At 46.5% G+C, this 14,111-nt stretch overlaps 1 protein-coding gene and 1 long non-coding RNA gene across 5 annotated transcripts in view; one reads left to right on the top strand and one right to left on the bottom strand.

Moving 5' to 3' along the window:
• NEDD9 (neural precursor cell expressed, developmentally down-regulated 9) overlaps positions 1-14,111 on the top strand; it is a 152,550-nt gene that overhangs the window by 49,252 nt on the left and 89,187 nt on the right. The window lies entirely within an intron of this gene.
• The window catches only part of LOC116832509 (uncharacterized), a 174,117-nt gene that overhangs the window by 127,096 nt on the left and 32,910 nt on the right, over positions 1-14,111 (bottom strand). The window lies entirely within an intron of this gene.

Here is a 14,111-nt window from a genome sequence, read left to right as displayed (position 1 = left end):
GGTCAAGCAAAAATCATTTACCTTTGCCCAGGGCTGGCTCTAACCATTTCGCCGCCCCAAGCACAGCAGCACTCCACGGGAAGCGCTCTGCCGCTCGCCGGTCCTGCGGCTCCAGTGGACCTCCCACAGGCGTGCCTGCGGATGCTCCACTGGTGCTGCGGGACCAGCGGACCCTCCACAGGCATGCCTGCGGGAGGTCCACCGGAACCGCCTGCCGCCCTCCCAGCAACCGGCAGAGCACCCCCCATGGCATGCCGCCCCAAGCACAGGCTTGGTGCGCTGGGGCCTGGAGCTGGCCCTGCCTTTGCCCCTCTATTCCCCAAACCGCTAGGGGGCCAGTAGCATGCCAGATGCATTGTGACTCATAGGTAAGCACTTTAGGGGCTTTGGCAGCTAGACTTTGTAAGTGCTAACCCTGGTGCATCCCAATCAGCACTCAGACACATGGCTATGGGAAAGGTTATTTTACTAGGGCTGGCAAGAAAGGGGAAAGGTTGCAAATACCCTAGGTACAGAGGCTTGAACAGTTACAGTTCAAAGTGAGCAATGGTGGCTCGTGTGGGGACCCCTGGGGGCAGTCCAATCCAAAATCAGGGCTCTTCAGGCCTGGTGCCTAAGGTGTCCTCTCCAGTATATACTCTATGCAAATACATGCTTGCAAGTTTCCAGGTTCAGTTAGGGTCTCTCATTGGGGTCCCTCTGCCCTGACTCACTGCCCACCTGCTGCTGCTCCCCCAGAAGTCCCACACACAGACCTACAACCAGCCGTAGTGTCCGACAGTCTGTTCCAGACACAGCTCTGCCACTGTTTCTGCTTCCAGCTTCTCTCCATCTGCCTGCTTGCCTCCAGGCCACCATTTCAGCTTCCTTGCAACTCTTTGCCTCCAGGCAACCACCACTCCCAAACAGAGCTCAGACACTTCCTGGTTAAAGGACCTTTTCCCTAACTTGGCAGGGGAAAGGGAAGTGCAGGGGGGAGGGAGCTGTATACCCCTGCTTTGCAGATACATCACAAGTTCTTCTACAACTGGGAAAGATGACCTAGAAAGGCATCAAGGTTTGGGGAGGAGCAGGGTGAAAAGGAGAACAGAAAATATTCAACAGCAGCCTGGGATGTGAGGGTAATGGGGGAGTAAAAGGCAGCATGGATGGTGCAAACCTGGGGTGGGGAGTCTGGGACAGAGGAGGGGATCAAGGCAGCAGAAACTGACTGTAATGGATCTTATTTTCCTTTGTGTCTCATTGGCTGAGGGGAGGGTGAATTCTCTCAGGGCTGTAAAGCACTTTGAAATCCTCAGATGGGCAGTGCTCTATGAGGGCAGGGCATTTGGGGTCAGGGATAAAGACTGCATTCCTCCCCTCCTACCACCTGCTAGTTTGGCCAACTTAAGGAAAGAAGTGCATAACCCTCAAGTAAATTAGCCGACACTCCTATGCTACATGTGCTTTCCCAGCCAGAAAATACCATCCATTTCTAAGTATTCTGAAGTCTTTTCTTGTGTGTTCTGGTTTACAAGTGTTTGGAAATAGAGTCATTGCTTTAAGTCACAGTCCCACACTCCTGTCTTAAGTAAAACTCCCACTAACTTTTATGGGATAAGAGTACGATAAAATAGAATAAAATAATAATCTGAAAATGTGGTATAAAATCAAGGCCAAATGTAACAATTATATAACAACTTGTCCAAACCAAACCATTTTACTAAATCAGATGTTATTTCATTCACTATCAAACTCATCCAAGTTATAAAATTGGGCCACCTTTCAGATAATAATTCAGATTCAGACAAAATTTAAATGTTTCATATTTGGATAACCACTTGCAAATCTGGGAGAAAAAATGTTCTTATTTAGTTGTATAATTTATAGTGGTGTATCCATTAAAGGCATTAAGCCTGATTCTGTTCTCACATATGTAAATTCTTTAGGCCAGATCCGATTCTTTCATAGCTAGGGATTGCCTTGACATGAGGGAATCCTGAAGTTTATGTAGAGTCAGTGTCCGGGCAGGAAAGGGTACAGCTAAAGCACATAGTGATCCTCATTCACACAATAACCCCTGAGGTTGCTCTAACTATTCTGTGGTCCAAAACAGCCCATGGATGCCTCCAGGTTCAGAGAGAGGGCCAGAATAATGGACTTCACGCAGCTCAGGTCCTTTGTGGAGCATAGCTCAGTTGCATCCAAAGATCTGGTCCATTGAGTTCAGTGGAGTTCCTCCTGGATTACAGTGACTTAAGTTCAAAATCAAGTCCATACAGTTCAAATACACTGTATCCAGAATCCAGATTGCCATCTGGCAGAATGTCAGCTCACTTCTACTAAATGGGTCAGGGAGAGACACTCTCATGTTGTCTCAACTAATGCACATACCACTTTAGAAAAGAGATGTACTGCAATTTCAGAGTTGTTGATTTATTCTGGCCTCATACAGACAGAAAGTCCTTTATTTCATAGCAAAAATTAAGTAAGGTTATGGCTACACTCAAAACTCCAAAGCGCTGCCGGGGGAGAGCTCCCGTGGCAGTGCTTTGAAGTACGAGTGTGGTCGCGGCGCCAGCACAGGGAGAGAGTTCTCCCAGCGCTGCACGTACTCTACCTCCCCGTGGGAATTAGCTTGCAGCACTGGGAGCCGCACTCCCAACGCTGAGGCACTGTTTACACTGGCGTTTTGCAGCGCTGTAACTTGCTGCGCTCAGGGGGGTGTTTTTTCACACCCCTGAGCGAGAAAGTTGCAGCGCTGTAAAGCGCCAGTGTAGCCAAGGCCTAAGATTTCCCCACCATCTGTTGTTATGTATGCCACCTTCTACTGCTTTTTGTCTTCTGCAGCACCATTGTCTATACCCAGTCTTCCCTTGAACAGGAACGGTAATGGAGCAAAGCTCCAGAACCAGGTGGGAAACCAAATATCTACAAGTTTGGGTTGTGTTTCAGTTTGGCTCTTTAGAAAGAGAAGCCCAAGTTGCAAAGATCAGATCTGGGCTCACTCAAATTCCAAAGGAACAAGGGGTCAGATCTGGTGTTACAGTACAGCCTCACCTCCATTTTCCAAAAAAAAGTTTATAAATCAAGCTCCACTTTAGATGCCATGACAGTTGTGTTTATTGACAGTTGATTTCCTCTTCTTTTACTAGTCCCATTGTAAATGAAAGTCAGAGGCCTACAACCCTCTTCTCAGAGACCTATAACCCCTATATAACTAATCACAGAAAATATGCCCTGCATAAGTCATGTCAGTTATACAATTAAAGATATTTTCCTGTGGTGATGTAGTTTTATTGAAGTATAAATCACTACTAAAAAGCAATTTAGTGCAGACAGGAATTTCATTGGGGGATGCAGATCCCCTGGGCTTGTCTGGAAAATGAGAAACATATTCAGAGAAGATGGTGTAAGATTCACAGGGGCTATACAGAGGCCTGTCTAGACTGAGATTTAACTTTCTCATTTAAATCAAGTAAAATAGCACTGCGTTGGATCTGATTGCATGGAGTGTTCTGTGTTCGATTAAAGAGATTTTATGAAGCCCAGTCACACTGCAGAAATTAAGTTCTCAGAAAAGAGCATTGTTGAATACACAGAGAGTAAACAGGATTTGAAATGCATCAAATGACCTCTGAGTTTAGCAGGGTTTTAACAGCCCTCAATTTTTTCCTTCCAAAACCCAGGAACTTTCCCTTTTCAGATACAGGTAGAGGAGCTGAAGGATGTTTTCTGGAGTTTTCGTTTCCTTCCAAGCTCACTTGGTGATTCCAATCCCTGTAACAAATCCCGTTGCCTACTCTGTCCCCATATCTATTCTAGCGACCCCATCAGAGGACCCAACCACATCAGCCACACCATCATTCACCTGCACATCTACTAATGTGATATATGCCATGACATGCCAGCAATGTCCCTCTCCCAGGTACATTGGCCAAACCAGACGTCTCTATGTAAAAGAATAAATGGACACAAATCAGACATCAGGAATGGTAACATACAAAAGCCAGTAGGAAAACACTTCAGTCTCCCTGGACATTCTATAACAGATTTAAAAGTAGCCATTCTTCAACAAAAAAACTCAAAAACTTCTAAAGAGAAACTGCAGAGCTACAATTCATTTGCGAACTTAACACCATTAATTTGGGCTTGAATAGGGACTGGGATGGCTGGCTCACTACAAAAGCAATTTTCCCTCTCTGGTATTGATACCTCCTCATCAATTATTGGGAGTGGACCACATCCACCCTGACTGAATTGGCCTTGTCAGCACTGGTTCTCCACTTGTAAGGTAACTTCCCTTCATCTTCCCCTTCTCCCCCTTATCCCCCCTCCCTTCTCCAACCCCCCCGGCTTACTCCCCTATCCCCTTTCCCTCTCCCCCTCCCTTTTTTTCATCCCCCACTCTCTCTCCTTCCCCCCCCCCCCCCCCTACTCTTTTCTACCCCCCCCCCCCTTCCCCCTAATTCCCTGCATGTTCCAGTAAATTTATGCCTGTATTTGTAATTTTCACTCCATGCATCTGAAGAAATGGTATTTTACCCATGAAAGCTTATGCCCAAATAAATCTGTTAGTCTTTAAGGTGCCACCAGATTCCTCTCTGACAGGAAGTCTCTCATATTTCCTTTCTACCACTTGTTATCCTCCATATTAAAATGAGATCAGATTAAACATCTGTTTATTTAGGGTTACATTGTGCTCACATGTGTGGGAAGGTGGAGGGAGCAGAACTGAAATGAGCTCTTTGCCTTGGGGCTCCTGTGACGCAGTAGGGAGCTGGGTAGATTGGCCTGGGAATGTTATTTAGTTTTACTGGGATGGTCTGCATGGGGGATGGGGGAGCAGGGGATGACTTTAGGTGAGGGATGATACCTGAGCCTGTAACCTGAGCCAGGAAGGGGAGTGGGGCAAGTCAACAACTTTAGCCGCTGGACAAAGGGAGAGGGAAAGAGAACCTGCTGGAGGGGGTTTTGTTTTCAGTTTTGGGCTGGCTGGGAACAGGCAGGGAACCCCAAGTCGGGGGTCTAAGATCCTTGCTCCCCAGAGGGACCTGGCTGAGGGGTCCTGGTTGTACCTACAGGCCCTGCTTGGGACTGTGTTCCTGTCGTCTAATAAACCTGTTTCACTGGCTGGCTGAGAGTCATGGTGAATCGCAGGAAGTGGGGGTGCAGGGCCCTGACTCCTCCCACATACTCCACGACAGCCCCTCAACAGGGCCTGAGACACAATCTCTGTCTTTGCATTCTTGGCATCCAAGGAATGAGGGAGTTTAGTATGGACAGTGCTACTAGATTCCCCACAGAGAAGGGGTTGAAGGAAGAGCATAGCCTGCTTTATTGTGTTGGTCAGCATAGATGGGGGGAGTGCATGCTGCACACTAGTAAAGAGAGCTAATGAAACCTATGATCCTGCAGGGCTAATGAGGCCATTATATCTGCCTCAGGTACAAAGTCCCTAAGAGTGTCTGCCAGTGCAGCAGCCTCTCCTCATTTCCACCTTCCAGCTGGGCACTGGTTTACAGCCACAGCCTCATCCTTCATTTGCAAAAATGAAGATTAGAATTCCCGGGGGTAGAAAATAATATTTTCTCTATATGCCAATTGTCTGGGAACAGATCCATTCATCTTCCACAAAACCTTAGGACATGGCACATTGGGAAGGTGGCACTGTTTTTCTGCATAGCCCTTATATTTCTGCAAGGTGATATCAAGAACTCTAAACTTGTACTTTTTCTTTGTAAGGAAAGACAGAGACCTTGTGGTATTCTGCTAACAATACACTATGCTTTATTTCCCCACTCTCCTGGATGACACACGCATACCTTCCTGTTAAGAATTCTTGGTACTAGGGTAGTCTACCACAGTGGCTCTCAACCAGAGGTCCAGGGGCCATGACCAAGTTTCAGGGGGGCCGCCAAGCATGGCTGGCATTAGACTCACTAGGGCCCAGAACAGAAAGCCAAAGCCCTGCAGCACAGAACTGCAACACAGGACCCTGGGCCCCGCCACTCAGCGCTGAAGCCAAAGATTGAACAATTTAGCTTTGCAGTGCCCTGGGCAGCTGCCCTGCTTGCTACCCCTTAATGCTGGTCCTGGCTTTTATATACAGAAAAACAGTTGCTGTGGCATAGCTGGTCTGTGGAGTTTTTATAGCATGGGGAATGGGGACTCAGAAAGTAAAAGGCTGAGAACAGGCATTTCCAGTACTAAGAAATCAGAACTTTATTCAGAACACTATGGGCCAGATTCTGTCTTCACTCAGCCCTCATACATTAATATTGAAATCAGGTAGTTGCCTGGCCATGAACTTGAACCTTCCATGTAATGTAGCAATATGTACATTTAGGGTGAAATTCTGCCCTTGCTCTGATTCCATGCAACTGGCTCTGTGGATATGATCGATCTTGAGTTTAGCAACGCTTTTGATACAGTCTCCCACAGTATTCTTGCCAGCAAGTTCAAAAAGGATGGATTGGATGAATGGACTACCGTGTAAGGCGGATAGAAAGCTGGCTAGATTGTCAGGCTCAACAGGTAGTGATCAATGGCTCGACGTCTAGTTGGCAGCCAGTAGCAAGCGGAGTGCCCCAGGGCTCAGTCGTGGGGCCGATTTTGTTCAACATCTTTATCAGTGAACTGGATGATGGGATTAATTGCACCCTCAGCAAGTTCACAGATGACACTAAGATGAGGGAAGAGGTAGATAGGCTAGAGGGTAGGGATAGGGTCCAGAGTGACCTAGACAAATTGGAGGATTGGGCCAAAAGATATTTGATGAGGTTCAACAAGGACAAGTGCAGAGTCCTGCACTTAGGAAAGAAGAATCCCATGCACCGCTACAGGCTGGGGACTGACTGGCAAAGAAGCAGTTCTGCAGAAAAGGACTTGGGGATTGCAGTGAATGAGAAGCTGGATATGAGACAGCAGTGTGCCCTTGTTGCCAAGGCCAATGGCATATTGGGCTGTATTAGTAGGAGCACTGCCAGCAGACTGAGGGAAGTGATTATTCCCCTCTATTCAGCACTGGTGTGGCCACACCTGGAGTATTGCATCCAGTTCTGGTCCCCCCACTGCAGAAGGGATGTGGACAAATTGGAGAGAGTCCAGCGGAGGGCAACAAAAATGATTAGGGGGCTGGGGCACATGACTTACGAGGAGAGGCTAAGGAAACTGGGGTTATTTAGTCTGCAGAAGAGAAGAGTGAGGGGGAATTTGATAGCAGCCTTCAACTACCTGAAGAGGGGTTCCAAAGAGGATGGAGCTCGGCTGTTCTCAGCAGTGGCAGATGACAGAAGAAGGAGCAACAGTCTCAAGTTATAGTGGGGGAAGTCTAGGTTGGATATTAGGAAACACTATTTCACGAGGAGGGTGGTGAAGCACTGGAATGGGTTACCTAGGGAGGTAGTGGAATCTTATCCTTAGCGGTTTTTAAGGCCCGGCTTGACAAAGCCTTTGCTGGGATGATTTAATTGGCATCGGTCCTGCTTTGAGCAGGGGATTGGACTAGATGACCTCCTGAGGTCTCTTCCAACCCTAATATTCTATGATTCTAAAGTGCTTAACCCTCTTCCCAAACAATAATACATGCCCTTTGTCAAACCGTTAGGCAAGGTTAATTAGTTACAGTAAAAAAGAGTGGAAGTCAGGACTCCTGGGTTCTATCCCCAGCTCTGGGTGTGCAGGTGGGATCTAGGAGGTTAGAGTAGCAGGGGGGGCTGGAACTTAGGACTCCTGGGTTCTGTTCCTGGCTCTGGAAGGGGAGTGAGATCTAGTTGTGAAAGGCACTGGTTGTCAGATCTCCTTGGCTCTATTTCCAGCTGTGCCATTGGCTATTTTACTTAGGACAACCTACTTGGATGGGAATTTTCAGTGGGGATGCGATGGGTGATCTGTGCTGGAACAAAGCCCCCTCTTTATCCTTTGTGGGTTTGATATCAGCTGTCTCGTTTGCCATCAGGGCCTGGGAAGGGAGTCAGAGTGCCCACTCCAGCCCTTTTCTGTCTGAATGGGCACATTGGCCTCAGCACATTCAGTAACTACAAAAGTCTAGAGAGAAAATGGATGAGAACAGTTCAATTTTTGGTTTATTGACCCTCTAGGGATGAGGCCTTTGGCTTTCTGCCCCTGTGCTGTGAAATCAAATGAGATTTTTGTGGTTTATTCCATGGAAGTGCACAGGGCTTGGTTTTTGTGGGAGCTCACTCCCATGTTTACAAAGTTTAGGAGAGTCTGAAACATGAGACGTGGCTACAAGGATCCCAGTCTGATCCAGACTGGCAATTCCCATAAACCTGCCACTGAACACATGTTATAGCATGAACAATGGGAACTGTTTAGAGATTATTTTAAATGAGAGGACTGAAAGATGGTTCATGATCTGAGACCAGCCCTATAACTAATGCAGCCCTTGTCCCCTCCTCATCCTGCCCCCATGAATGCCATGCAACCCCATCCCTTTCCCAATACTACCCTCAGTGACCCCTGCACAGTCCCTATCCCCTTCCCATCCTGTCCCGATTTCCCTTGTGTGGCCCAGTGACTATGCTATGCCTCACAAAATGTCATTACTTTGAAGGATGTTGCAACACCTCTCAAATTTGAGGCAGCCAGACAGGTAACCTAAGCAGCATTCTGGAAGGGGAGTGAGGTCTAGGGGGTTAGAGCAAGGAGGGCCTGGGAGCCAGGACACCTTGGTTCTATCCCTGGCTCTGGAATAGGAGGGGGGTCCTGTGGTTAGAGCAGGGAAACTATATGCCAAGAATCCGGGATTCGCTCCCCAGCTCTGCTGCTGAATTCTGGCGTGTGCCTTAGGGTATTCCTCAGTCGCTTTGCCTGTAGCTGTGCAAATCAAAATGGGAAACGAACACCCACAAAAGAAATGCCTGGTGGGTTCACATCCCTGCTAATCAAGAACCTGAGCGACAGCCATTGTTTTGTCAAAGGGCTAATAAAACATGTCTGCAGCTATTTTCTAGATTAGTTGTTCATTTAGCAGAAATTGATTGCAGGTTGAGTGAGAATAGCTATTGTGTCTTTATTGTTACTGTGTTTATTGTTACTTATTGGTTTGTTTCCTGGCACTTAACGAAATAAAGAAGGGAAGATATAGACTGGCTAATGCTTGCTACAATCTCTACAAGATGCGGTCCCACTTTTGGCTTATTATCACATCTCATAATCAGCTTTTTCTGCAGCAGAGTATGTAAACAAAACCACTTGAGATACTGTAGAAGGAACATGAGAAAAGTTGGTTGTGTCTGCTCTCTGTCACAGATCGCTGGCATGGTTGAACTGTTTTAATAGAAATATCATCTACATTATGTGCAACAAATATTGGATTTTTCTCTACCACTTTAAAAAGAGTGAGCCATCATTCAGAAGATGCTCTCTGTGTTTACAAACCATGCACAATAAACATCAAAGATGGGCCCAAACCAAAATCCCACACTCAAACACCTCAGAACGTTGTAGATGCTTTCAGCACACAAAGCTAGAAATTCCCTTCAGTGTATTCTCAAATATTTTATCCAGTCCAATTGTAAATGCTTTCACCAGTGTCAGAGAAAGTAACACAGGTGTATCTAATGCCTGATGCAGAACACAGTGGTTCTAAATTTTCAGCCCAACAGTCCACAGTCCTTTTCTGCTGTGATGTTACATTGTAATCTCACATCTAATTAATGGTCCAATATGAACAAAGGATTTTTTTGACATGACTTTTTCAGATTTTTCCCTTCCACTGAATATCCATGATGAATATCAAATGCGTAGCTTTGGATTTTCCTAGCCTAAGTCCTTTCGTATTATTTCTCAGTAATAAAACAGTACAGTAATAACTGTAGCTGCTGCCTGCAACAACCCCAATTTAGTATCATTAATAGATATTTTAGAATTACTTCTGGTGTAAGCACACTATACTGAACAATACTTGTTAGTTTGTTCAGAAGCACTCATTATGCTGAGCTTGCAAAAGCAAATTTCATTAGTACATACACTATGAATAGAATCATTCTGTATTTAACTGGCAGGACTATTGGCTAGCACTGTATAGGTGTATTGTTCTGTACAGTATCATCTTCAAGTTTTCATATTAATTTCCCGAAAAATGTGCATTTTACCAAGGGTGAGAAAAGCCCCTGCAATGTAAGATTTAATTGGGACTCATAACTCAATTCCTTCTTTAGAAGAATAAATGAGCAGTTGAAAACACACTGAGATTAATGTACTAATCACCTCTTGACACAGCATGGGGAACAAAGCTAATTAAAATGGAATTAATATCAAGAAGGTCATCTGAGTTTACTATATACAGAAGACAGTAGCAAAACACCAGTGTTCGTTATTGCTTTTGTAATGTTATATTTAAGGTCCTAGAAAACAAATATTTCTACCAGGAAATTCAGTACTGGGTGTGTTTGCATATCTAAATTGGAAATAAACCCTTAATGTAGGAAAGACATCTTTTGTAGGAAATCTGGGGCTCTAGGCATCTCCAACAGGGTGAGGGACCCAGTAGTCTTCTCTTCTCATTGAACAAGGTCCCAGTGAAATAGCTTCCACTTACATCAGTCAGAGGAAGAGTAGGCCCACAGGTGATATGTGGGACTTGCTTCCTAGCAAACCACCCAGAGCCAATGTACGCCTTGGCTGTAACAATTGTGCTGTCAGTGGCGTTATAGTGGAGTGAATTTGCCCCACAATACATGTAAGAAAAATGATATTTAAAAAAGAAAGAGGAGGTAGGAGCTGCAAAGAGAGCCTGATTCAGCTTCTTTTGTTTTTTACTCTGCTCTTGTTCATCAGGGAGCTCAGCTCATGTGTTTGTAAAACTGTGCAACTGCCAGTGAGGCCTAATTCTCTTCAGATGTTATGGTGAATGAGTTTGGTAATATAGTAGTTACAGGCATAATACACATGGTATCTGAAGAATGCAGAGAAATAAAAGATGATAAATGCATTTGCATAGGCAGGTGTCATCCATGTTTGAAAGAATGGACACTGGCTCTGTAATGGGGGCAGAGTTCCTCTTCCATGGAGTAGTAAGGGATTCAGCTCAACCATACTTGTTAAATCTCTGGGGAGACCTGTGCTGCCACACTTTCTCAGTGTTGCTCTCTTTCAGTTTCATAGTCATTACTCAATTGGAGCTGCACTACCAGGGACTTCTCTGCTGGCTGTTGGACCCAGACTCCACCTGAGAAGTGGAGCAGGGCATGGTAGGACAATATAGTGTGTGCATTTGGGGAGGGCGTTCAGAGTTAATACTGACTCAGGGGGCAAGGACATGCAAAGAAGATGGCAGAGTCTCCTCCCAGCAACCAGGAGGGGGAAGAAAACAGAAAATATTTCTTCCAGCAGGAGGAGGAGAGTGAGGTAGACCACCCCCACCCACTTCTTTGCAACAGCCAAGAGGAGAGTTACTTCGTGGTTTCATCATGTAGCAAGAGGAAAAGTAGCTTTACATGAGGAATATGGTTTGGTGGGCGACATTAGGTTGCGGGTTGAATTCATGTTTTGATTTGCTAACAGGTGACAGCTAGAAATGTACAGCAGCCACCACATTCAGAGCTGGATCTGAATTGGATCCAAACGTCTCCAGAGTTCAGGGACATCGGACCTCCCAACAGCCCCATGTTTCACAGGACTGTCCTGCTTTGACACCCAACCCCCTCTCCCCCAAGCCTGGTTGAAGTGAACAAGTCCCACATTCGAGGCTGCCCAGCAAGGAGAAAGAGAGATAGTTTGCTCAAGGCCCTTCATTTGAAAGGGCCCCAAACTGAGTGGTGTAGTGACCCAGTGCATGGGGGTTGCAGCACCATTCAGGTTTGGCACATCCACCCCTCCTTCTCTGTTTATGGAAGGGCAGATGGGCCAAACCTGAGCAGCACTGTATTCCATGTTAACCATCTGAAGCATTGGGAAATATGGGGGTCACTAGGATCTTGAGTTTTGGTTAGATCTACTGTAGAGAATGGGTTCAGCTGCCAATCTGAATCTGGAACCCTGCTGAGCTCCCAAATCCTGCACAGCACGTCAGTCTGGCCCCATTGCTTTTCTCCCATTAGGAGAAAGTGATGATGTGTAAAACAGCACCACTCTCTGAAAGCTAGATGGCTTCTAATCCTCTGTTTCCTCCTTAGCGCCTTCTTCCTGTTTAAATAGGTCAGTCCTAGGCAAAGCAGAGAGCCTCTTTGATTATACCCAGATTGTTCTGATTTTGAGCTACTGGCTGAACTTAAAGGGACAGTACACTCCTTCACAGGGTGGAAGAGAAGACAAAATAATGCCATATATTCCATTTGCTTCTAGAAAGGTCCAGTTAACTTTGATTATCACCTCTAACAGTTTAGCTCCGGTTGCACTTTTTAAAGTGTTCTTGCTGCTGCAAGGATGGAATCCAAATAGAAAATAACCTCTGGAAACAGTGAGGGCTTGGCTACATTGGAGAGTTGCAGCGCTGGTGAAGGGGTTACAGCGCTGCAACTCACTCTGTGTACACACTTACAAAGCCCAGCCAGCGCTGCAACTCCCTGTCTGCAGCGCTGGCTGTACACCTGGTCTGATTAGGGTGTAGCGATTCCAGCGATGGTGTGTACGTGTGCTCATCAGGTGTGGACACAAAAGGGCTGTTATTGCGCCTCCAGGGGTATTGGGAGGAATCCAGCATACCTTTTCGGCCACTCTGCTCATCGTTTCACACTCCACTGCCCTGGGCTCAGGTGACCCGCTCTTTAAATGCCCCGGGAATTTTAAAAATCTCCTTCCTGTTTGCTCAGCCAGGCGTGGAGTGCAATCAATCAACAATCACTGACCATGCCTCCATGCCCCAAATGAGCCCCAGCGTGGGCAATGGCGAGCTGCAGGACCTCATCAGTGTTTGGGTGAGGAGCTGTTCAGTCACAGCTGCGCTCCAGCCATAGAATTATGATACCTATGGCCAAATATCAAAGTCCTGCTGGCAGAGGCATAAACGAGATGCGCTGCAGTGCAGAGTCAAAGTAAAGGGAGCTGCGGAGTGCTATTGCAAGCAGGTGAGGAAAACTGCCGCTCAGGTGCTGCCCCCACGACCTGCCGTTTTTACAACGATCTGGATAAGATACTTGGGGGTGACCCCACTGCAAATCCGAGGACATGATGGACAGTTCAAGAGCCGGGAGAGGAGGTGGGGGAGGGTGGTGGAGGAACAGAGACTGAGGGTACTGGGGTGGTTGAAGATACCCAGAGTCCAGGAGGCATGCAGCAGGAGCTCTTCTCAACCAGGAGGAAGCTAGCCAGTCACAGCAGCTGGAACTTGTTGGTGAAGAAGAAGCAGAGGACGTGATTCTGGTAAGCAGCTTTAAAATGTTTGAGAGAGGAGGGGGGCGTTATGGCTGCCGAGTGCATGCATGCATGCCTAGATGTGAATAGCCCATTGATTTGGTCTATCACGTCGCGGTAATCAGCCTCTGTAAACTCTGCAAAAGTTTCAGCAGAAGCGTGGGCAATGTGCTTGCGAAGTTTATAGAGAGCTACCGTGGTCCTTGTCCCAGTCAGGCTAAACGTGTCGCGCCACTGTGCAGTGAGGGGTGGGGGGACCATTGCTGCACACAGCAAGTTGCATAGGGCCAAGGGCGGAATCCATTTGCTGGAGAAGACCCTCCCGCTCTTCCAGTGACGCGGAGCAGGGATATATCTGGAAGGATAAAATCCTGTGGAAAATGTAGGGCTATTTTCAGTGTCTTTCCCCAGTGCTCTCTGCTTTCCTCAAAGCCCAAAAACCCCACTGAGCTCTGACTCATCAGGCAGCTCCCATTCCCAGGGGAGTCGCAGCAAGAAACATTGATTCTTAGTGAGAACCCTAGGACTCACCATGTCCTGTCTGCTGTTGCTCTCTGTGCTATGTTAGGTAAGTGTGAATGATGCTACAGAGAGAGTCTACACACTCCTCCACCATGATTATAAACAATATAGCCTTGTAATAAATGTTTCTGTTTCTGTTTCCTTTTTAAGTGACCTCGATACTATGTAACTCAAACACTACAGAAAAGAGACTCCAGAACTTAGAAGGAGAAAAGGAGAACCAAAGAGGAGTTGGTGAAGCAGTTAGAATCAGTATGCCAGAGACAGTAAGAGAGTACAGGACTGGAGAG

Source organism: Chelonoidis abingdonii, chromosome 2 (assembly GCF_003597395.2).
Source record: "Chelonoidis abingdonii isolate Lonesome George chromosome 2, CheloAbing_2.0, whole genome shotgun sequence".
Lineage (NCBI taxonomy): Eukaryota > Metazoa > Chordata > Testudines > Testudinidae > Chelonoidis > Chelonoidis abingdonii.
This window is presented reverse-complemented; position numbering and strand designations above follow the sequence as displayed.